The sequence below is a fragment of the Acipenser ruthenus genome, chromosome 13 (assembly GCF_902713425.1).
Source record: "Acipenser ruthenus chromosome 13, fAciRut3.2 maternal haplotype, whole genome shotgun sequence".
Lineage (NCBI taxonomy): Eukaryota > Metazoa > Chordata > Actinopteri > Acipenseriformes > Acipenseridae > Acipenser > Acipenser ruthenus.
In genome coordinates, this window is record NC_081201.1 from 13,662,518 (window position 1) to 13,686,937 (window position 24,420).

General features: G+C 49.9%; 2 non-coding genes across 2 annotated transcripts; both read right to left on the bottom strand.

Moving 5' to 3' along the window:
- Positions 1–15,406: 15,406 nt before the first annotated feature.
- On the bottom strand, positions 15,407–15,600 carry LOC131697137 (U2 spliceosomal RNA). The gene has a single exon (XR_009306991.1). It is a non-coding gene; the product is annotated as a U2 spliceosomal RNA (small nuclear RNA).
- Positions 15,601–23,147: 7,547 nt separating this feature from the next.
- Positions 23,148–23,341, bottom strand: LOC131697221 (U2 spliceosomal RNA). The gene has a single exon (XR_009307069.1). It is a non-coding gene; the product is annotated as a U2 spliceosomal RNA (small nuclear RNA).
- Positions 23,342–24,420: the final 1,079 nt, after the last annotated feature.

The following is a 24,420-nucleotide window of genomic DNA, read 5'->3' on the forward strand; positions in this document are numbered from 1 at the left end:
TGCACACGACATATAGCAGTGGGGATAGTGGGCAACCCTGTCTGACCCCTGACTGGATAGATATTTTACCAGTCAGGTGCCTGTTCACCAAGACTCGGGTACTAATGTTTGTATATATGGTTTTAACCCACTCCCTAAGTCCAGGAGCGAATTTCATCTGGTCCATCACTTTGTACATATATTCATGGCTTACCCTATCGAACGCCTTCTCCTGGTCAAGGTTGAACAGGCAGAGGGGATGGTTCCGTTCTCTAGAATAAGCCAGAATGTCCCTTGTTAACATTAAAATATCCGTGATGGACCTCCCTGGGACGCCACAAGCCTGGTCAGGGCCAATGACCAAAGGGAGGTGTACTTGTAGCCGGAGCATCAGAGCTTTGGCTAGTATCTTGTAATCCACGCAAAGGAGGCTGATTGGGCGCCAATTCCGTAGATCTTTAACTTCCCCTTTCTTATGAAGGAGAGTAATTACACTCTCCCGCATAGAAGGGCCCAACCGCTTCTCCCTGTAGACCGCTCTGTAGACCTCCGCTAAATGGACTTTTAGCGTGTCCCAAAAAAGATGGTAATACTCACCCGGGATGCCATCTGGACCTGGCGTCTTACCGGTGTTCATGGTCTTAACCGCCTGGGTGAGCTCCTCCAGCGTGAGTTCTGGGTCCTTCTCCTCCTCCTCCTCGTCCCGCACGGAGTCAGGCTCCAACTGGCTCAGGAACCACTCTATCAGGGTGTCATCTGTAGCTTTGATGTTATACAGGTCCCTATAGAAGTTCTCTACCACTTTTTTCACTCCCTCACTATCCTCTACTATCCTCCCACTGCTGTCGAGCATGGAGGACATCAAGTGCCGCTTCTCCCTCGTTTTCTGGAAGAAGAAGCGAGTACACTTTTCGTCTTCCTCCATTTTTTGCACTTTTGCATTGTGCATGACCTTTCGTTGTTCCTCCCTACAAAGCACTGAAAGATCTAGCTTGGTCTGGGCTATCTCGTCGCTTACAGGGAACCCCCGAAGCTGAAGCAGGCTCAGACGCTGGAGGGCAGCATTCAGGTATTTATATTTGGCCCTCCTTTCTTTTGCTTTCCTCTTGCCTGCTGCTATGAAATAACCCTTAGTTCTCATTTTGACCATCTCCCACCACTCTATAGGGGAGTTGAATAGGTCACGCAAAGTGGTCCACTCAACAAGCCTGCTCTTATAGGCTGCAGCTATGGAGGGGTCATCGAGTAAGGAGGTGTTTAATTTCCAGACCCCTGACCCCATCTGGGAGGTCTGAGGGACCTGCAATGTTACCTGCAGGAGCCTATGGTCAGAGAAGAAGACGGCCTGGGTGTCTACTGCCGTCTTCGTAAGGGAGCTGGTATGCAGGACGAGATCTATACGGGAGAAGGAGGTCCCAGATGAGCTCACCCAGGTAAAGGGAGGCACCAGGTCCTTACCTGCATCACACAGGGAGAAATCAGATATTACGGAGGACAAAACTCTACTAGAGCGGTTGTTGCGTGGCCTGCTCCGGTCTACGTCCCTCAGAGCACAATTGAAGTCACCTGACACGATGACGGGTACGTTCCCCAGCAGGAGTGGACGCAGCTGTGGAAAAAATTGAACTCTTTCGTTTTGGTTAGTGGGTGCGTAGACATTGACCAGTCTGAGGGGAGTGTTGTTGTATGTCACATCCACGCTCAGAATTCTACCAGGTTCTACCTCCCTGCTGCTGCGGGAGGTAATAAATGGGTTTTTAAACAGGATACCTACTCCGTCGGCTCTGGCTATGTTGGAGCCCGACCAGAAGGAGTCCCCCAGGGTCCAACTCTCCTTCAGGTCCCTATAATCAGGGCTCGACGAAATACCACACTCCTGCAGAAAGATGAGATCTGCTTTCAAGTTAGCTAGATAGTTTAGTACATCAAATCTTTTTTGTGTCTCCCTGATGCTCCTGACATTAACAGACACACATATCAGGGCCATCAGGGTAGCTAACAAGAAAAGGAGTCGCTGCGTCCACCCCATAGCGACTATGATTGGGAGGTCGGGACACTCTTCCTACTCTTAGCTCTACGCTTGCTTCGAGGGGGCTTGGGCTTATTTGCAACTCCCATCACCCCTGAGAAGGTACTCACTGCTGCCTCGTCCAAGAAGGCACCGTCTTTATATGCACAGTACGTGGAGTTGTTGGGGCTATTCAACTCCCCACAAGGTAAGTCTGGTGGAACTTGCTCAGGGCCCCTCGGAACGTGTGGGTCAGCTTTGTCCTGGGGGGGGGTTATGACAGACAGCATTCTTTGGCTGTTACCATCTGTTGAATTGGAGCTGTTAGCAGACTTCTGGCTTACCGCGTCCAGGGGTATTCCCATGTCCTCCAGTGCTGTATCTAGGAGGACCTCTAGGGGGCCCCTGGTTTTGCCCATACAAGGGAGGGGGTCAAGGATGCTTTGAAGGGAGGCCCTTCGCTTGAAGAGGGTCATTGCTACCGAGGTACTGCTGGTCAGGGAAGGTGTTGACCCCGACCTCTCCCTCGGTGCATTAGTGAACACCTCTTCTGCGAGGTGTGCTAGGGTTTGTGCCAACGACTGGGAAGGCTGGCTGGGGATGCCCTGGCTGGCTGCTACCTGCCCACTAGGCGGCAGTGTAGCCGTCCCACTCGCCTCCGTCTCTGCCTGCGAGGGCAAGACTGGGGACTTTGTGTGGACATTAGCTGGTTTTGGATCTATGGGGGCCACCTGCAACTTGCTGTCTTTGATCCTGATCTTCTTTCTTTTCCCCCCCTCGTCTCTACCCTTTCTTTTCCCCACCCTCTGCTGGTTCTTCACTCCCTTCCCCTCCTTCTCACTCTCACTTTCACTGTTGCTTTCGCTTTCCTCCCCCACGGACTCAATCCTTATGGCGTCATAACGAGAGCCGAGGGGGAGTGCTGGCGCTGAGAGGGCCCTACTCAGGGGGGGGCCGCTGCTGGGTCCGGGCTCCCTCCCTGCCTCGTGTTCTGCATCAGAGGAGCTACTGGAGGAGCTAGTGGAGTAGCTGTTGTACTCTCTCTCTGGGCTGGGGGAAGGGGTCCTCGTAAAACGGGACATGTCTCGGGGGCGGGGGGGTGAGGGGGGTGCTGGTGATGATGGTGGTGCTGGAGTCTGGGTCTTGGATACTGTTGGTGGTGATGTGGACTGATCTTTGTTACTTGCTCCCTCTTCCTGCTCAGGCCTAGGCTTGTTCGTATTTGCCTTGCTGGCTCTGGCCATGTTGGCATAGGAAGAGGGGCAGTCCTTAAACAGGTGCCCCTTCTTTCCACACAAATTGCACTGCCTCTCTTCTCTGCAGTGGCTGGTCTCGTGGGGGGCGCCGCAGTTCCTGCACTTGACTACAGTACATGCGGCCGCCAGGTGTCCTAATTCCCCACATTTCCTGCAGAGTTTTGGCATCCCATTATAGAATACCAGCCCTCTGTTGGGCCCTAACACTATGGAGTTTGGAATGTGGCGGACGCCTCCAATGCCCGATGGATCAACATTAAGGCGTACCAGCCACTTTCTGGCTCCTGTCCAAACCCCATCTTCATCTGTAATTTTCCTCCCTTCTGATGACACCCTCCCATAGCGGTTAAGCCATGTTGTAATATCATAGTCGCTAACAGCCTCATTGAAAAATTGGACAGTAACAACTTTCATTTCTCTGTCTGTCAGTGCATCCACACAAAATTCTTTGTATGGAGCGAGATATTTATTCTCCCCCCAAAAGGACCACATTTCTTGTAACTTTTGGGGGTTCCTAAAACTGACCTCAAACACTTCCTTAAGCCCTGGCAATTTCACCAAACAATTCAAGTCAGAAGGGGAAAAACCCATACCCCTCTGAAGAATGGTCCGGCTGAACTCCAGTCTCGTCAGTCCTGGTTCCGTTTCCTCTTGCTGGGTCCTTGTGAAGCGCACCGCATTGTGCCTCCTAGTCTCCTGGGTTGGCCGGAACGCCATCCTTCAGCTGGCTCCTCCGATTGGGGTGGGAGAAGCCTCTGGACGTCCGGGTTGTCTCTCTCTACGGAAAAGAAACAACGTAAGCAGCAAATCTGGGCAGTTGAAGGAACTATTACTTTAGTCCCTGAGGAGATGGTCGCCTCGCAAGAGGGACCCCCTCCCCAGGTGAACGGTGTCCTTCCCTGGTGGAGTAGGGGGCGCTGCTTGGCACCGAGACCACGTAGGAAGAATCGTGGCTGTGACGCCTCCTCGGGGTCCGGGGCCGCCCTCTGCTCCTCCCAGATCTTTAGTAAAATACTCTTTTATTGAGATTTTACATTTTTTTACATTTACACCCATTCGTTTTTTCATTCATTTTACATTTCTTTTAAAGATGACATTCATGCATACAGACATACATTTTGTTTTAAAAGCATTTAAAATACATTTAAAAACACCAAGACAATTGTGATTTGTACATGGTTAAAACAGACACAGATTAAAATCAACATGAAAAAAACCTGTGCTGTTTTAAAAGTGACTGGAAAAAAAGAACCATCTATAAAAAACCAGTGCTTGTGAGGGCCGGGGAGTGCTCTCTAAAAAAGTGAACATAAACCTAGATCTAAAACAGGGACAGGGGAAAAGGGACAGTGTATAAACAGTGAGTTAAAATTCTAAAATTTTAAAACACTTAAAATGTAACTTTTAATAGTTTACATTAAAAATCTTAAAGATACATAAAACAAAACAAAACAAAATCAAATAAAACATTCAAATTAAATCAAAGGTCCATAAAACTGAAACAAAAAGACTACATAAAACCAGGGCACCGTTGAAAAACGGTCATGCCAGCTAAAAAGGGCGGAATGCTGGCATGACAAAATAAATAAAAGGCTTAGCGGTGCCCCGTAGTCCCGCTCCTAGGAGCTAGCGGTTCCAGTTTTTTCCTTTATTCCATCTTCACGTCCTGAAGTCCGGCGATCCTCCACTCCGCGCAGGCCTTGTCCTTCCCGAGGGTCCGGATGTCCAGAATTACAAAGTCCTTGATAAGAGTTTGTGCCCTTCTGGTCGTGGTGATAGTGTCTAGCTCCTGCTTGTGATAGACACAGACGTTACGGCCTTCCCACAGGATCTGCTTGACAGCATTGATGACACGCCAAACGCACTTAGCTGTGCTGGTAGTGATTCCTCCCGCAGGCCCATAGAGCACAGTCTCAGCGGTCATCTTGGCCGTGTCAGCAAACCTGTTTAGGAAGACAGAGACAGAGAGCCAGACACTGCCAGCCACATCACACTCCCAGAAGATATGGGCTGGTGTTTCTCTCTTGCGGCACTTTGCATAGGGGCATGTTTCTACTTGGGCTAGTCCCCTCCTGAACATGAACGCTCGAGTGGGGAGTGCACTGTGGACGGTGTTCCATGCTATATCCTTCTGGACATTACTGAGGCAGCTGTGAGACACATTCTCCCAGATTTTTTGGCTTTGGGTGAGGGAGAAAGTAGCTACTTTTTCAATTTCCTGGGAACCGGCAATATATTTAGTTACAGCCTTGTATTCCCAGGAGGCCAATTTTGCTTTATCTAAGCCCAATTTATATATAGTGTCCCTTAAGGTTCTATAATACAATGGGGGGTCCCAGGAGTATGGCACGGTGTTATCAATAGTGCAGAGGCCCAAGGCCCTGAGACAGGTGGCAAAATAGAAACGATTCATGTAACATACCTTCCTGTCCAGGGCCTGGATGTTCTTGATAGTTTGCGTGAGCCCCTGCACTCGGGTGAGCTGCACAACGTCCGGGACCCCCTTACCTCCCTTCTTGTCGGCTTTACTCAGAGTGGCTCGCTTTACCCTCTCCATCTTGCTGCCCCAGATAAAGCGGTGGATAATGCGGTCCACCACTTTTTTGGTGGTCCTGTCTGGGGGAAAGATTTTTCCTACATAAGAGAGGATGGGGAACAGTATAGACTTGGTTATTAATACTCTACCCGTCATTGTTAAGGATCTTGTGCTCCATCCGCCAATCTTTTTACGGACCTGGTTAATGGCCGCCGTCCAGCTCTGGGCCCCCGAGCTATTGTTCTCGAAAATGAGGCCCAGAATCTTGATTTTGTCCTTTTTGACAGGGTACATGTCCGACAGTTCCCTATCTACCTGCCAATTTTTAGACACGTAGACTTCGCTCTTGGACTTATTAATCACTGCCCCGGTCGCCGTGCAGTACTTCTCAAGGATATTACTAATCCGAGGTACCGACGATGTGTTGGTGCAAATGAGTGACACATCGTCCATATATGCTGTTGTTTTGACCTGGACCCCGTTGGATCCAGGCAGCTGGAAACCAGTTATATTGGTATCCCTACGAATTGCCTGCAGGAGGGGTTCAATGCACACGACATATAGCAGTGGGGATAGTGGGCAACCCTGTCTGACCCCTGACTGGATAGATATTTTACCAGTCAGGTGCCTGTTCACCAAGACTCGGGTACTAATGTTTGTATATATGGTTTTAACCCACTCCCTAAGTCCAGGAGCGAATTTCATCTGGTCCATCACTTTGTACATATATTCATGGCTTACCCTATCGAACGCCTTCTCCTGGTCAAGGTTGAACAGGCAGAGGGGATGGTTCCGTTCTCTAGAATAAGCCAGAATGTCCCTTGTTAACATTAAAATATCCGTGATGGACCTCCCTGGGACGCCACAAGCCTGGTCGGGGCCAATGACCAAAGGGAGGTGTACTTGTAGCCGGAGCATCAGAGCTTTGGCTAGTATCTTGTAATCCACGCAAAGGAGGCTGATTGGGCGCCAATTCCGTAGATCTTTAACTTCCCCTTTCTTATGAAGGAGAGTAATTACACTCTCCCGCATAGAAGGGCCCAACCGCTTCTCCCTGTAGACCGCTCTGTAGACCTCCGCTAAATGGACTTTTAGCGTGTCCCAAAAAAGATGGTAATACTCACCCGGGATGCCATCTGGACCTGGCGTCTTACCGGTGTTCATGGTCTTAACCGCCTGGGTGAGCTCCTCCAGCGTGAGTTCTGGGTCCTTCTCCTCCTCCTCCTCGTCCCGCACTGAGTCAGGCTCCAACTGGCTCAGGAACCACTCTATCAGGGTGTCATCTGTAGCTTTGATGTTATACAGGTCCCTATAGAAGTTCTCTACCACTTTTTTCACTCCCTCACTATCCTCTACTATCCTCCCCCTGCTGTCGAGCATGGAGGACATCAAGTGCCGCTTCTCCCTCGTTTTCTGGAAGAAGAAGCGAGTACACTTTTCGTCTTCCTCCATTTTTTGCACTTTTGCATTGTGCATGACCTTTCGTTGTTCCTCCCTACAAAGCACTGAAAGATCTAGCTTGGTCTGGGCTATCTCGTCGCTTACAGGGAACCCCCGAAGCTGAAGCAGGCTCAGACGCTGGAGGGCAGCATTCAGGTGTTTATATTTGGCCCTCCTTTCTTTTGCTTTCCTCTTGCCTGCTGCTATGAAATAACCCTTAGTTCTCATTTTGACCATCTCCCACCACTCTATAGGGGAGTTGAATAGGTCACGCAAAGTGGTCCACTCAACAAGCCTGCTCTTATAGGCTGCAGCTATGGAGGGGTCATCGAGTAAGGAAGTGTTTAATTTCCAAACCCCTGACCCCATCTGGGAGGTCTGAGGGACCTGCAATGTTACCTGCAGGAGCCTATGGTCAGAGAAGAAGACGGCCTGGGTGTCTACTGCCGTCTTCGTAAGGGCGCTGGTATGCAGGACGAGATCTATACGGGAGAAGGAGGTCCCAGATGAGCTCACCCAGGTAAAGGGAGGCACCAGGTCCTTACCTGCATCACACAGGGAGAAATCAAATATTACGGAGGACAAAACTCTACTAGAGCGGTCGTTGCGTGGCCTGCTCCGGTCTACGTCCCTCAGAGCACAATTGAAGTCACCTGACACGATGACGGGTACGTTCCCCAGCAGGAGTGGACGCAGCTGTGGAAAAAATTGAACTCTTTCGTTTTGGTTAGTGGGTGCGTAGACATTGACCAGTCTGAGGGGAGTGTTGTTGTATGTCACATCCACGCTCAGAATTCTACCAGGTTCTACCTCCCTGCTGCTGCGGGAGGTAATAAATGGGTTTTTAAACAGGATACCTACTCCGTCGGCTCTGGCTATGTTGGAGCCCGACCAGAAGGAGTCCCCCAGGGTCCAACTCTCCTTCAGGTCCCTATAATCAGGGCTCGACGAAATACCACACTCCTGCAGAAAGATGAGATCTGCTTTCAAGTTAGCTAGATAGTTTAGTACATCAAATCTTTTTTGTGTCTCCCTGATGCTCCTGACATTAACAGACACACATATCAGGGCCATCAGGGTAGCTAACAAGAAAAGGAGTCGCTGCGTCCACCCCATAGCGACTATGATTGGGAGGTCGGGACACTCTTCCTACTCTTAGCTCTACGCTTGCTTCGAGGGGGCTTGGGCTTATTTGCAACTCCCATCACCCCTGAGAAGGTACTCACTGCTGCCTCGTCCAAGAAGGCACCGTCTTTATATGCACAGTACGTGGAGTTGTTGGGGCTATTCAACTCCCCACAAGGTAAGTCTGGTGGAACTTGCTCAGGGCCCCTCGGAACGTGTGGGTCAGCTTTGTCCTGGGGGGGGGTTATGACAGACAGCATTCTTTGGCTGTTACCGTCTGTTGAGTTGGAGCTGTTAGCAGACTTCTGGCTTACCGCGTCCAGGGGTATTCCCATGTCCTCCAGTGCTGTATCTAGGAGGACCTCTAGGGGGCCCCTGGTTTTGCCCATACAAGGGAGGGGGTCAAGGATGCTTTGAAGGGAGGCCCTTCGCTTGAAGAGGGTCATTGCTACCGAGGTACTGCTGGTCAGGGAAGGTGTTGACCCCGACCTCTCCCTCGGTGCATTAGTGAACACCTCTTCTGCGAGGTGTGCTAGGGTTTGTGCCAACGACTGGGAAGGCTGGCTGGGGATGCCCTGGCTGGCTGCTACCTGCCCACTAGGCGGCAGTGTAGCCGTCCCACTCGCCTCCGTCTCTGCCTGCGAGGGCAAGACTGGGGACTTTGTGTGGACATTAGCTGGTTTTGGATCTATGGGGGCCACCTGCAACTTGCTGTCTTTGATCCTGATCTTCTTTCTTTTCCCCCCCTCGTCTCTACCCTTTCTTTTCCCCACCCTCTGCTGGTTCTTCACTCCCTTCCCCTCCTTCTCACTCTCACTTTCACTGTCGCTTTCGCTTTCCTCCCCCACGGACTCAATCCTTATGGCGTCATAACGAGAGCCGAGGGGGAGTGCTGGCGCTGAGAGGGCCCTACTCAGGGGGGGGGCGCTGCTGGGTCCGGGCTCCCTCCCTGCCTCGTGTTCTGCATCAGAGGAGCTACTGGAGGAGCTAGTGGAGTAGATGTTGTACTCTCTCTCTGGGCTGGGGGAAGGGGTCCTCGTAAAACGGGACATGTCTCGGGGGCGGGGGGGTGAGGGGGGTGCTGGTGATGATGGTGGTGCTGGAGTCTGGGTCTTGGATACTGTTGGTGGTGATGTGGACTGATCTTTGTTACTTGCTCCCTCTTCCTGCTCAGGCCTAGGCTTGTTCATGTTTGCCTTGCTGGCTCTGGCCATGTTGGCATAGGAAGAGGGGCAGTCCTTAAACAGGTGCCCCTTCTTTCCACACAAATTGCACTGCCTCTCTTCTCTGCAGTGGCTGGTCTCGTGGGGGGCGCCGCAGTTCCTGCACTTGACTACAGTACACGCGGCCGCCAGGTGTCCTAATTCCCCACATTTCCTGCAGAGTTTTGGCATCCCATTATAGAATACCAGCCCTCTGTTGGGCCCTAACACTATGGAGTTTGGAATGTGGCGGACGCCTCCAATGCCCGATGGATCAACATTAAGGCGTACCAGCCACTTTCTGGCTCCTGTCCAAACCCCTTTAGTAAAATACTCTTTTATTGAGATTTTACATTTTTTTACATTTACACCCATTCGTTTTTTCATTCATTTTACATTTCTTTTAAAGATGACATTCATGCATACAGACATACATTTTGTTTTAAAAGCATTTAAAATACATTTAAAAACACCAAGACAATTGTGCTTTGTACATGGTTAAAACAGACACAGATTAAAATCAACATGAAAAAAACCTGTGCTGTTTTAAAAGTGACTGGAAAAAAAGAACCATCTATAAAAAACCAGTGCTTGTGAGGGCCGGGGAGTGCTCTCTAAAAAGGTTCAAAAGTGAACATAAAACTAGATCTAAAACAGGGACAGGGGAAAAGGGACAGTGTATAAAACAGTGAGTTAAAATTCTAAAATTTTAAAACACTTAAAATGTAACTTTTAATAGTTAACATTAAAAATCTTTTAGATACATAAAACAAAACAAAACAAAAATCAAATAAAACATTCAAAATAAATCAAATCAAAATCCATTAAACTGAAACAAAAAGACTACTAAAACCAGGGCACCGTTCAAAAACGGTCATGCCAGCTAAAAAGGGCGGAATGCTGGCATGACAAAATAAATAAAAGGCTTAGCGGTGCCCCGTAGTCCCGCTCCTAGGAGCTAGCGGTTCCAGTTTTTTCCTTTATTCCATCTTCACGTCCTGAAGTCCGGCGATCCTCCACTCCGCGCAGGCCTTGTCCTTCCCGAGGGTCCGGATGTCCAGAATTACAAAGTCCTTGATAAGAGTTTGTGCCCTTCTGGTCGTGGTGATAGTGTCTAGCTCCTGCTTGTGATAGACACAGACGTTACGGCCTTCCCACAGGATCTGCTTGACAACATTGATGACACGCCAAACGCACTTAGCTGTGCTGGTAGTGATTCCTCCCGCAGGCCCATAGAGCACAGTCTCAGCGGTCATCTTGGCCGTGTCAGCAAACCTGTTTAGGAAGACAGAGACAGAGAGCCAGACACTGCCAGCCACATCACACTCCCAGAAGATATGGGCTGGTGTTTCTCTCTTGCGGCACTTTGCATAGGGGCATGTTTCTACTTGGGCTAGTCCCCTCCTGAACATGAACGCTCGAGTGGGGAGTGCACTGTGGACGGTGTTCCATGCTATATCCTTCTGGACATTACTGAGGCAGCTGTGAGACACATTCTCCCAGATTTTTTGGCTTTGGGTGAGGGAGAAAGTAGCTACTTTTTCAATTTCCTGGGAACCGGCAAGATATTTAGTTACAGCCTTGTATTCCCAGGAGGCCAATTTTGCTTTATCTAAGCCCAATTTATATATAGTGTCCCTTAAGGTTCTATAATACAATGGGGGGTCCCAGGAGTACGGCACGGTGTTATCAATAGTGCAGAGGCCCAAGGCCCTGAGACAGGTGGCAAAATAGAAACGATTCATGTAACATACCTTCCTGTCCAGGGCCTGGATGTTCTTGATAGTTTGCGTGAGCCCCTGCACTCGGGTGAGCTGCACAACGTCCGGGACCCCCTTACCTCCCTTCTTGTCGGCTTTACTCAGAGTGGCTCGCTTTACCCTCTCCATCTTGCTGCCCCAGATAAAGCGGTGGATAATGCGGTCCACCACTTTTTTGGTGGTCCTGTCTGGGGGAAAGATTTTTCCTACATAAGAGAGGATGGGGAACAGTATAGACTTGGTTATTAATACTCTACCCGTCATTGTTAAGGATCTTGTGCTCCATCCGCCAATCTTTTTACGGACCTGGTTAATGGCCGCCGTCCAGCTCTGGGCCCCCGAGCTATTGTTCTCGAAAATGAGGCCCAGAATCTTGATTTTGTCCTTTTTGACAGGGTACATGTCCGACAGTTCCCTATCTACCTGCCAATTTTTAGACACGTAGACTTCGCTCTTGGACTTATTAATCACTGCCCCGGTCGCCGTGCAGTACTTCTCAAGGATATTACTAATCCGAGGTACCGACGATGTGTTGGTGCAAATGAGTGACACATCGTCCATATATGCTGTTGTTTTGACCTGGACCCCGTTGGATCCAGGCAGCTGGAAACCAGTTATATTGGTATCCCTACGAATTGCCTGCAGGAGGGGTTCAATGCACACGACATATAGCAGTGGGGATAGTGGGCAACCCTGTCTGACCCCTGACTGGATAGATATTTTACCAGTCAGGTGCCTGTTCACCAAGACTCGGGTACTAATGTTTGTATATATGGTTTTAACCCACTCCCTAAGTCCAGGAGCGAATTTCATCTGGTCCATCACTTTGTACATATATTCATGGCTTACCCTATCGAACGCCTTCTCCTGGTCAAGGTTGAACAGGCAGAGGGGATGGTTCCGTTCTCTAGAATAAGCCAGAATGTCCCTTGTTAACATTAAAATATCCGTGATGGACCTCCCTGGGACGCCACAAGCCTGGTCAGGGCCAATGACCAAAGGGAGGTGTACTTGTAGCCGGAGCATCAGAGCTTTGGCTAGTATCTTGTAATCCACGCAAAGGAGGCTGATTGGGCGCCAATTCCGTAGATCTTTAACTTCCCCTTTCTTATGAAGGAGAGTAATTACACTCTCCCGCATAGAAGGGCCCAACCGCTTCTCCCTGTAGACCGCTCTGTAGACCTCCGCTAAATGGACTTTTAGCGTGTCCCAAAAAAGATGGTAATACTCACCCGGGATGCCATCTGGACCTGGCGTCTTACCGGTGTTCATGGTCTTAACCGCCTGGGTGAGCTCCTCCAGCGTGAGTTCTGGGTCCTTCTCCTCCTCCTCGTCGTCCCGCACTGAGTCAGGCTCCAACTGGCTCAGGAACCACTCTATCAGGGTGTCATCTGTAGCTTTGATGTTATACAGGTCCCTATAGAAGTTCTCTACCACTTTTTTCACTCCCTCACTATCCTCTACTATCCTCCCCCTGCTGTCGAGCATGGAGGACATCAAGTGCCGCTTCTCCCTCGTTTTCTGGAAGAAGAAGCGAGTACACTTTTCGTCTTCCTCCATTTTTTGCACTTTTGCATTGTGCATGACCTTTCGTTGTTCCTCCCTACAAAGCACTGAAAGATCTAGCTTGGTCTGGGCTATCTCGTCGCTTACAGGGAACCCCCGAAGCTGAAGCAGGCTCAGACGCTGGAGGGCAGCATTCAGATATTTATATTTGGCCCTCCTTTCTTTTGCTTTCCTCTTGCCTGCTGCTATGAAATAACCCTTAGTTCTCATTTTGACCATCTCCCACCACTCTATAGGGGAGTTGAATAGGTCACGCAAAGTGGTCCACTCAACAAGCCTGCTCTTATAGGCTGCAGCTATGGAGGGGTCATCGAGTAAGGAGGTGTTTAATTTCCAGACCCCTGACCCCATCTGGGAGGTCTGAGGGACCTGCAATGTTACCTGCAGGAGCCTATGGTCAGAGAAGAAGACGGCCTGGGTGTCTACTGCCGTCTTCGTAAGGGAGCTGGTATGCAGGACGAGATCTATACGGGAGAAGGAGGTCCCAGATGAGCTCACCCAGGTAAAGGGAGGCACCAGGTCCTTACCTGCATCACACAGGGAGAAATCAGATATTACGGAGGACAAAACTCTACTAGAGCGGTCGTTGCGTGGCCTGCTCCGGTCTACGTCCCTCAGAGCACAATTGAAGTCACCTGACACGATGACGGGTACGTTCCCCAGCAGGAGTGGACGCAGCTGTGGAAAAAATTGAACTCTTTCGTTTTGGTTAGTGGGTGCGTAGACATTGACCAGTCTGAGGGGAGTGTTGTTGTATGTCACATCCACGCTCAGAATTCTACCAGGTTCTACCTCCCTGCTGCTGCGGGAGGTAATAAATGGGTTTTTAAACAGGATACCTACTCCGTCGGCTCTGGCTATGTTGGAGCCCGACCAGAAGGAGTCCCCCAGGGTCCAACTCTCCTTCAGGTCCCTATAATCAGGGCTCGACGAAATACCACACTCCTGCAGAAAGATGAGATCTGCTTTCAAGTTAGCTAGATAGTTTAGTACATCAAATCTTTTTTGTGTCTCCCTGATGCTCCTGACATTAACAGACACACATATCAGGGCCATCAGGGTAGCTAACAAGAAAAGGAGTCGTTGCGTCCACCCCATAGCGACTATGATTGGGAGGTCTGGACACTCTTCCTACTCTTAGCTCTACGCTTGCTTCGAGGGGGCTTGGGCTTATTTGCAACTCCCATCACCCCTGAGAAGGTACTCACTGCTGCCTCGTCCAAGAAGGCACCGTCTTTATATGCACAGTACTTGGAGTTGTTGGGGCTATTCAACTCCCCACAAGGTAAGTCTGGTGGAACTTGCTCAGGGCCCCTCGGAACGTGTGGGTCAGCTTTGTCCTGGGGGGGGGTTATGACAGACAGCATTCTTTGGCTGTTACCGTCTGTTGAATTGGAGCTGTTAGCAGACTTCTGGCTTACCGCGTCCAGGGGTATTCCCATGTCCTCCAGTGCTGTATCTAGGAGGACCTCTAGGGGGCCCCTGGTTTTGCCCATACAAGGGAGGGGGTCAAGGATGCTTTGAAGGGAGGCCCTTCGCTTGAAGAGGGTCATTGCTACCGAGGTACTGCTGGTCAGGGAAGGTGTTGACCCCGACCTCTCCCTCGGTGCATTAGTGAACACCTCTTCTGCGAGGTGTGCTAGGGTTTGTGCCAACGACTGGGAAGGCTGGCTGGGGATGCCCTGGCTGGCTGCTACCTGCCCACTAGGCGGCAGTGTAGCCGTCCCACTCACCTCCGTCTCTGCCTGCGAGGGCAAGACTGGGGACTTTGTGTGGACATTAGCTGGTTTTGGATCTATGGGGGGCACCTGCAACTTGCTGTCTTTGATCCTGATCTTCTTTCTTTTCCCCCCCTCGTCTCTACCCTTTCTTTTCCCCACCCTCTGCTGGTTCTTCACTCCCTTCCCCTCCTTCTCACTCTCACTTTCACTGTCGCTTTCGCTTTCCTCCCCCACGGACTCAATCCTTACTCAAACCCCTTTAGTAAAAGGCGAAAGATTTATTCGAACTGAAGAGAAGCCAGAGTGTGGTTTTACTGGTAGCCCAGCCCTTCCGGCCGGCCCAAAGGCCTTCTCCTCTACCCGGCGGCAAGGCCAAACAAAACCAAACAAAACAGGGAACTCTTCCCAAAACGCAAGTGCCGTTCGGTCCCGGCAAAGGGGCGCTTTGCTGCTGCTGCCGCCTTGAAAGCGAGGGCTCCTTGCCCCACTAAACAGCTCCGTTTCTGCTTTACCGCTGCGCTCGTCCTCCTCCTCCCACGAGCGCAAGGCCTTCTGGGTACACTGGCCTGCTGCGTGAGCAGAGCAGACTGTCCATCAGTTAGGCAGGCCTGCCTTCCTTATTTGGAACAAACAAACAAACAAACAAAAAAAAAAAAAAAAAAAAAAAAAAAAAAAACAACAAAAAGAGCGGGAAAAAATACAACCCAGAAAAAGGGAGAGGGAGAGGCTGGCTAGCGCTCTCTCTGTCTCTCTGTCTGCCTGTCTGTCTGCCTGTCTGTCTGCCTGCCTGTCTGTCTCTCTCTTTTTTGACCTTTCTTGTGCACCGTTCCCGGAGGTACTGCAATACCGGGTCGATGCGTGGAGTGGACGGAGCAAGCCCCGGTTCCATCTCCTGCTTCCAAAAATCAATTTAATATAGACGGGTCCCCCTATGGGGGACGTATCAGATATTAAACTGATAAGAACAGATACTACACTTGATCTGAGCCAAGAGGCCGAGAAGCGATGCCCACAATGGTTTTGACCAAACGCCCCGGGCGCGGCCGCCCGCCGGAGCTGCCGGGGTACTCGCTTCTTGGACTGAGGGGAAAAATGGGAAAAAGAAAAAAAAAAGAAAAAGAAAAAAAAAGGTGCCAGGCTCTAATTATTAACACGGCCGGCGCCGCTGTGCTCGTTCTGCTTTTAAACCCATGTCGAGCCCCACCCCGAGGGGCAGGGCTAGCCAAAAATTGCATTGAACTCATAAATGCTCCTCTCCACGGAAATCTTTAGTAAAATACTCTTTTATTGAGATTTTACATTTTTTACATTTACACCCATTCGTTTTTTCATTCATTTTACATTTCTTTTAAAGATGACATTCATGCATACAGACATACATTTTGTTTTAAAAGCATTTAAAATACATTTAAAAACACCAAGACAATTGTGCTTTGTACATGGTTAAAACAGACACAGATTAAAATCAACATGAAAAAAACCTGTGCTGTTTTAAAAGTGACTGGAAAAAAAGAACCATCTATAAAAAACCAGTGCTTGTGAGGGCCGGGGAGTGCTCTCTAAAAAAGTGAACATAAACCTAGATCTAAAACAGGGACAGGGGAAAAGGGACAGTGTATAAACAGTGAGTTAAAATTCTAAAATTTTAAAACACTTAAAATGTAACTTTTAATAGTTTACATTAAAAATCTTAAAGATACATAAAACAAAACAAAACAAAATCAAATAAAACATTCAAATTAAATCAAAGGTCCATAAAACTGAAACAAAAAGACTACATAAAACCAGGGCACCGTTGAAAAACGGTCATGCCAGCTAAAAAGGGCGGAATGCTGGCATGACAAAATAAATAAAAGGCTTAGCGGTGCCCCGTAGTCCCGCTCCTAGGAGCTAGCGGTTCCAGTTTTTTCCTTTATTCCATCTTCACGTCCTGAAGTCCGGCGATCCTCCACTCCGCGCAGGCCTTGTCCTTCCCGAGGGTCCGGATGTCCAGAATTACAAAGTCCTTGATAAGAGTTTGTGCCCTTCTGGTCGTGGTGATAGTGTCTAGCTCCTGCTTGTGATAGACACAGACGTTACGGCCTTCCCACAGGATCTGCTTGACAACATTGATGACACGCCAAACGCACTTAGCTGTGCTGGTAGTGATTCCTCCCGCAGGCCCATAGAGCACAGTCTCAGCGGTCATCTTGGCCGTGTCAGCAAACCTGTTTAGGAAGACAGAGACAGAGAGCCAGACACTGCCAGCCACATCACACTCCCAGAAGATATGGGCTGGTGTTTCTCTCTTGCGGCACTTTGCATAGGGGCATGTTTCTACTTGGGCTAGTCCCCTCCTGAACATGAACGCTCGAGTGGGGAGTGCACTGTGGACGGTGTTCCATGCTATATCCTTCTGGACATTACTGAGGCAGCTGTGAGACACATTCTCCCAGATTTTTTGGCTTTGGGTGAGGGAGAAAGTAGCTACTTTTTCAATTTCCTGGGAACCGGCAAGATATTTAGTTACAGCCTTGTATTCCCAGGAGGCCAATTTTGCTTTATCTAAGCCCAATTTATATATAGTGTCCCTTAAGGTTCTATAATACAATGGGGGGTCCCAGGAGTACGGCACGGTGTTATCAATAGTGCAGAGGCCCAAGGCCCTGAGACAGGTGGCAAAATAGAAACGATTCATGTAACATACCTTCCTGTCCAGGGCCTGGATGTTCTTGATAGTTTGCGTGAGCCCCTGCACTCGGGTGAGCTGCACAACGTCCGGGACCCCCTTACCTCCCTTCTTGTCGGCTTTACTCAGAGTGGCTCGCTTTACCCTCTCCATCTTGCTGCCCCAGATAAAGCGGTGGATAATGCGGTCCACCACTTTTTTGGTGGTCCTGTCTGGGGGAAAGATTTTTCCTACATAAGAGAGGATGGGGAACAGTATAGACTTGGTTATTAATACTCTACCCGTCATTGTTAAGGATCTTGTGCTCCATCCGCCAATCTTTTTACGGACCTGGTTAATGGCCGCCGTCCAGCTCTGGGCCCCCGAGCTATTGTTCTCGAAAATGAGGCCCAGAATCTTGATTTTGTCCTTTTTGACAGGGTACATGTCCGACAGTTCCCTATCTACCTGCCAATTTTTAGACACGTAGACTTCGCTCTTGGACTTATTAATCACTGCCCCAGTCGCCGTGCAGTACTTCTCAAGGATATTACTAATCCGAGGTACCGACGATGTGTTGGTGCAAATGAGTGACACATCGTCCATATATGCTGTTGTTTTGACCTGGACCCCGTTGGATCCAGGCAGCTGGAAACCAGTTATATTGGTATCCCTACGAATTGCCTGCAGGAGGGGTTCAATGCACACGACATATAGCAGTGGGGATAGTGGGCAACCCTGTCTGACCCCTGACTGGATAGATATTTTACCAGTCAGGTGCCTGTTCACCAAGACTCGGGTACTAATGTTTGTATATATGGTTTTAACCCACTCCCTAAGTCCAGGAGCGAATTTCATCTGGTCCATCACTTTGTACATATATTCATGGCTTACCCTATCGAACGCCTTCTCCTGGTCAAGGTTGAACAGGCAGAGGGGATGGTTCCGTTCTCTAGAATAAGCCAGAATGTCCCTTGTTAACATTAAAATATCCGTGATGGACCTCCCTGGGACGCCACAAGCCTGGTCAGGGCCAATGACCAAAGGGAGGTGTACTTGTAGCCGGAGCATCAGAGCTTTGGCTAGTATCTTGTAATCCACGCAAAGGAGGCTGATTGGGCGCCAATTCCGTAGATCTTTAACTTCCCCTTTCTTATGAAGGAGAGTAATTACACTCTCCCGCATAGAAGGGCCCAACCGCTTCTCCCTGTAGACCGCTCTGTAGACCTCCGCTAAATGGACTTTTAGCGTGTCCCAAAAAAGATGGTAATACTCACCCGGGATGCCATCTGGACCTGGCGTCTTACCGGTGTTCATGGTCTTAACCGCCTGGGTGAGCTCCTCCAGCGTGAGTTCTGGGTCCTTCTCCTCCTCCTCCTCGTCCCGCACTGAGTCAGGCTCCAACTGGCTCAGGAACCACTCTATCAGGGTGTCATCTGTAGCTTTGATGTTATACAGGTCCCTATAGAAGTTCTCTACCACTTTTTTCACTCCCTCACTATCCTCTACTATCCTCCCCCTGCTGTCGAGCATGGAGGACATCAAGTGCCGCTTCTCCCTCGTTTTCTGGAAGAAGAAGCGAGTACACTTTTCGTCTTCCTCCATTTTTTGCACTTTTGCATTGTGCATGACCTTTCGTTGTTCCTCCCTACAAAGCACTGAAAGATCTAGCTTGGTCTGGGCTATCTCGTCGCTTACAGGGAACCCCCGAAGCTGAAGCAGGCTCAGACGCTGGAGGGCAGCATTCAGGTATTTATATTTGGCCCTCCTTTCTTTTGCTTTCCTCTTGCCTGCTGCTATGAAATAACCCTTAGTTCTCATTTTGACCATCTCCCACCACTCTATAGGGGAGTTGAATAGGTCACGCAAAGTGGTCCACTCAACAAGCCTGCTCTTATAGGCTGCAGCTATGGAGGGGTCATCGAGTAAGGAGGTGTTTAATTTCCAGACCCCTGACCCCATCTGGGAGGTCTGAGGGACCTGCAATGTTACCTGCAGGAGCCTATGGTCGGAGAAGAAGACGGCCTGGGTGTCTACTGCCGTCTTCGTAAGGGAGCTGGTATGCAGGACGAGATCTATACGGGAGAAGGAGGTCCCAGATGAGCTCACCCAGGTAAAGGGAGGCACCAGGTCCTTACCTGCATCACACAGGGAGAAATCAAATATTACGGAGGACAAAACTCTACTAGAGCGGTCGTTGCGTGGCCTGCTCCGGTCTACGTCCCTCAGAGCACAATTGAAGTCACCTGACACGATGACGGGTACGTTCCCCAGCAGGAGTGGACGCAGCTGTGGAAAAAATTGAACTCTTTCGTTTTGGTTAGTGGGTGCGTAGACATTGACCAGTCTGAGGGGAGTGTTGTTGTATGTCACATCCACGCTCAGAATTCTACCAGGTTCTACCTCCCTGCTGCTGCGGGAGGTAATAAATGGGTTTTTAAACAGGATACCTACTCCGTCGGCTCTGGCTATGTTGGAGCCCGACCAGAAGGAGTCCCCCAGGGTCCAACTCTCCTTCAGGTCCCTATAATCAGGGCTCGACGAAATACCACACTCCTGCAGAAAGATGAGATCTGCTTTCAAGTTAGCTAGATAGTTTAGTACATCAAATCTTTTTTGTGTCTCCCTGATGCTCCTGACATTAACAGACACACATATCAGGGCCATCAGGGTAGCTAACAAGAAAAGGAGTCGCTGCGTCCACCCCATAGCGACTATGATTGGGAGGTCGGGACACTCTTCCTACTCTTAGCTCTACGCTTGCTTCGAGGGGGCTTGGGCTTATTTGCAACTCCCATCACCCCTGAGAAGGTACTCACTGCTGCCTCGTCCAAGAAGGCACCGTCTTTATATGCACAGTACGTGGAGTTGTTGGGGCTATTCAACTCCCCACAAGGTAAGTCTGGTGGAACTTGCTCAGGGCCCCTCGGAACGTGTGGGTCAGCTTTGTCCTGGGGGGGGGTTATGACAGACAGCATTCTTTGGCTGTTACCGTCTGTTGAATTGGAGCTGTTAGCAGACTTCTGGCTTACCGCGTCCAGGGGTATTCCCATGTCCTCCAGTGCTGTATCTAGGAGGACCTCTAGGGGGCCCCTGGTTTTGCCCATACAAGGGAGGGGGTCAAGGATGCTTTGAAGGGAGGCCCTTCGCTTGAAGAGGGTCATTGCTACCGAGGTACTGCTGGTCAGGGAAGGTGTTGACCCCGACCTCTCCCTCGGTGCATTAGTGAACACCTCTTCTGCGAGGTGTGCTAGGGTTTGTGCCAACGACTGGGAAGGCTGGCTGGGGATGCCCTGGCTGGCTGCTACCTGCCCACTAGGCGGCAGTGTAGCCGTCCCACTCGCCTCCGTCTCTGCCTGCGAGGGCAAGACTGGGGACTTTGTGTGGACATTAGCTGGTTTTGGATCTATGGGGGCCACCTGCAACTTGCTGTCTTTGATCCTGATCTTCTTTCTTTTCCCCCCCTCGTCTCTACCCTTTCTTTTCCCCACCCTCTGCTGGTTCTTCACTCCCTTCCCCTCCTTCTCACTCTCACTTTCACTGTCGCTTTCGCTTTCCTCCCCCACGGACTCAATCCTTATGGCGTCATAACGAGAGCCGAGGGGGAGTGCTGGCGCTGAGAGGGCCCTACTCAGGGGGAGGCCGCTGCTGGGTCCGGGCTCCCTCCCTGCCTCGTGTTCTGCATCAGAGGAGCTACTGGAGGAGCTAGTGGAGTAGCTGTTGTACTCTCTCTCTGGGCTGGGGGAAGGGGTCCTCGTAAAACGGGACATGTCTCGGGGGCAGGGGGGTGAGGGGGGTGCTGGTGATGATGGTGGTGCTGGAGTCTGGGTCTTGGATACTGTTGGTGGTGATGTGGACTGATCTTTGTTACTTGCTCCCTCTTCCTGCTCAGGCCTAGGCTTGTTTGTGTTTGCCTTGCTGGCTCTGGCCATGTTGGCATAGGAAGAGGGGCAGTCCTTAAACAGGTGCCCCTTCTTTCCACACAAATTGCACTGCCTCTCTTCTCTGCAGTGGCTGGTCTCGTGGGGGGCGCCGCAGTTCCTGCACTTGACTACAGTACATGCGGCCGCCAGGTGTCCTAATTCCCCACATTTTCTGCAGAGTTTTGGCATCCCATTATAGAATACCAGCCCTCTGTTGGGCCCTAACACTATGGAGTTTGGAATGTGGCGGACGCCTCCAATGCCCGATGGATCAACATTAAGGCGTACCAGCCACTTTCTGGCTCCTGTCCAAACCCCATCTTCATCTGTAATTTTCCTCCCTTCTGATGACACCCTCCCATAGCGGTTAAGCCATGTTGTAATATCATAGTCGCTAACAGCCTCATTGAAAAATTGGACAGTAACAACTTTCATTTCTCTGTCTGTCATTGCATCCACACAAAATTCTTTGTATGGAGCGAGATATTTATTCTCCCCCCAAAAGGACCACATTTCTTGTAACTTTTGGGGGTTCCTAAAACTGACCTCAAACACTTCCTTAAGCCCTGGCAATTTCACCAAACAATTCAAGTCAGAAGGGGAAAAACCCATACCCCTCTGAAGAATGGTCCGGCTGAACTCCAGTCTCGTCAGTCCTGGTTCCGTTTCATCTTGCTGGGTCCTTGTGAAGCGCACCGCATTGTGCCTCCTGGTCTCCTGGGTTGGCCGGAACGCCATCCTTCAGCTGGCTCCTCCGATTGGGGTGGGAGAAGCCTCTGGACGTCCGGGTTGTCTCTCTCTACGGAAAAGAGACAACGTAAGCAGCAAATCTGGGCAGTTGAAGGAACTATTACTTTAGTCCCTGAGGAGATGGTCGCCTCGCAAGAGGGACCCCCTCCCCAGGTGAACGGTGTCCTTCCCTGGCGGAGTAGGGGGCGCTGCTTGGCACCGAGACCACGTAGGAAGAATCGTGGCTGTGACGCCTCCTCGGGGTCCGGGGCCGCCCTCTGCTCCTCCCAGATGGCGCCCTCTGCTGGGCGCCGGCTGCTCTCTCGGTCTGGATCTCGATTACAATCAAGGGCTGGGGATGAGGTCGTCTAGGTCATCAAAGGGTCCTCAAAGGTCGTCTGGATGGTAGGTCCTCCTTCTCTCTAACTCCAGGAACGTCTGGAAAAGCCAGAACCGCCTGAAAAAGAAAAAAACTGGAACCACCTGAAAAAGAAAAAAACTGCTCTCAACAGTCAACAAAATCTTGAAAGACCCTCGGCCTGGATTGGGCAAGCCAAAACCAGACTGAGCATTAGTCTTCCAAAAAGTTGCCGAGCTGAAGAAAGCCAGTCAAAAATGAAAAAAAAAATTCTGTTCCTCCTCACCCGAACAAACCTCTCACAGACCCTCGGAGGGAGCGGGCAATGCCACTACCCTCTAAGCCTTAGTCTTAGACAGATTTATTCGAACTGAAGAGAAACCAGAGTGTGGTTTTACTGGTAGCCCAGCCCTTCCGGCCGGCCCAAAGGCCTTCTCCTCTACCCGGCGGCAAGGCCAAACAAAACCAAACAAAACAGGGAACTCTTCCCAAAACGCAAGTGCCGTTCGGTCCCGGCAAAGGGGCGCTTTGCTGCTGCTGCCGCCTTGAAAGCGAGGGCTCCTTGCCCCACTAAACAGCTCCGTTTCTGCTTTACCGCTGCGCTCGTCCTCCTCCTCCCACGAGCGCAAGGCCTTCTGGGTACACTGGCCTGCTGCGTGAGCAGAGCAGACTGTCCATCAGTTAGGCAGGCCTGCCTTCCTTATTTGGAACAAACAAACAAACAAACAAAAAAAAAAAAAAAAAAAAACAACAAAAAGAGCGGGAAAAAATACAACCCAGAAAAAGGGAGAGGGAGAGGCTGGCTAGCGCTCTCTCTGTCTCTCTGTCTGCCTGTCTGTCTGTCTGCCTGCCTGCCTGTCTGTCTGCCTGCCTGTCTGTCTCTCTCTTTTTTGACCTTTCTTGTGCACCGTTCCCGGAGGTACTGCAATACCGGGTCGATGCGTGGAGTGGACGGAGCAAGCCCCGGTTCCATCTCCTGCTTCCAAAAATCAATTTAATATAGACGGGTCCCCCTATGGGGGACGTATCAGATATTAAACTGATAAGAACAGATACTACACTTGATCTGAGCCAAGAGGCCGAGAAGCGATGCCCACAATGGTTTTGACCAAACGCCCCGGGCGCGGCCGCCCGCCGGAGCTGCCGGGGTACTCGCTTCTTGGACTGAGGGGAAAAATGGGAAAAAGAAAAAAAAAAGAAAAAGAAAAAAAAAGGTGCCAGGCTCTAATTATTAACACGGCCGGCGCCGCTGTGCTCGTTCTGCTTTTAAACCCATGTCGAGCCCCACCCCGAGGGGCAGGGCTAGCCAAAAATTGCATTGAACTCATAAATGCTCCTCTCCACGGAAATCTTTAGTAAAATACTCTTTTATTGAGATTTTACATTTTTTACATTTACACCCATTCGTTTTTTCATTCATTTTACATTTCTTTTAAAGATGACATTCATGCATACAGACATACATTTTGTTTTAAAAGCATTTAAAATACATTTAAAAACACCAAGACAATTGTGCTTTGTACATGGTTAAAACAGACACAGATTAAAATCAACATGAAAAAAACCTGTGCTGTTTTAAAAGTGACTGGAAAAAAAGAACCATCTATAAAAAACCAGTGCTTGTGAGGGCCGGGGAGTGCTCTCTAAAAAAGTGAACATAAACCTAGATCTAAAACAGGGACAGGGGAAAAGGGACAGTGTATAAACAGTGAGTTAAAATTCTAAAATTTTAAAACACTTAAAATGTAACTTTTAATAGTTTACATTAAAAATCTTAAAGATACATAAAACAAAACAAAACAAAATCAAATAAAACATTCAAATTAAATCAAAGGTCCATAAAACTGAAACAAAAAGACTACATAAAACCAGGGCACCGTTGAAAAACGGTCATGCCAGCTAAAAAGGGCGGAATGCTGGCATGACAAAATAAATAAAAGGCTTAGCGGTGCCCCGTAGTCCCGCTCCTAGGAGCTAGCGGTTCCAGTTTTTTCCTTTATTCCATCTTCACGTCCTGAAGTCCGGCGATCCTCCACTCCGCGCAGGCCTTGTCCTTCCCGAGGGTCCGGATGTCCAGAATTACAAAGTCCTTGATAAGAGTTTGTGCCCTTCTGGTCGTGGTGATAGTGTCTAGCTCCTGCTTGTGATAGACACAGACGTTACGGCCTTC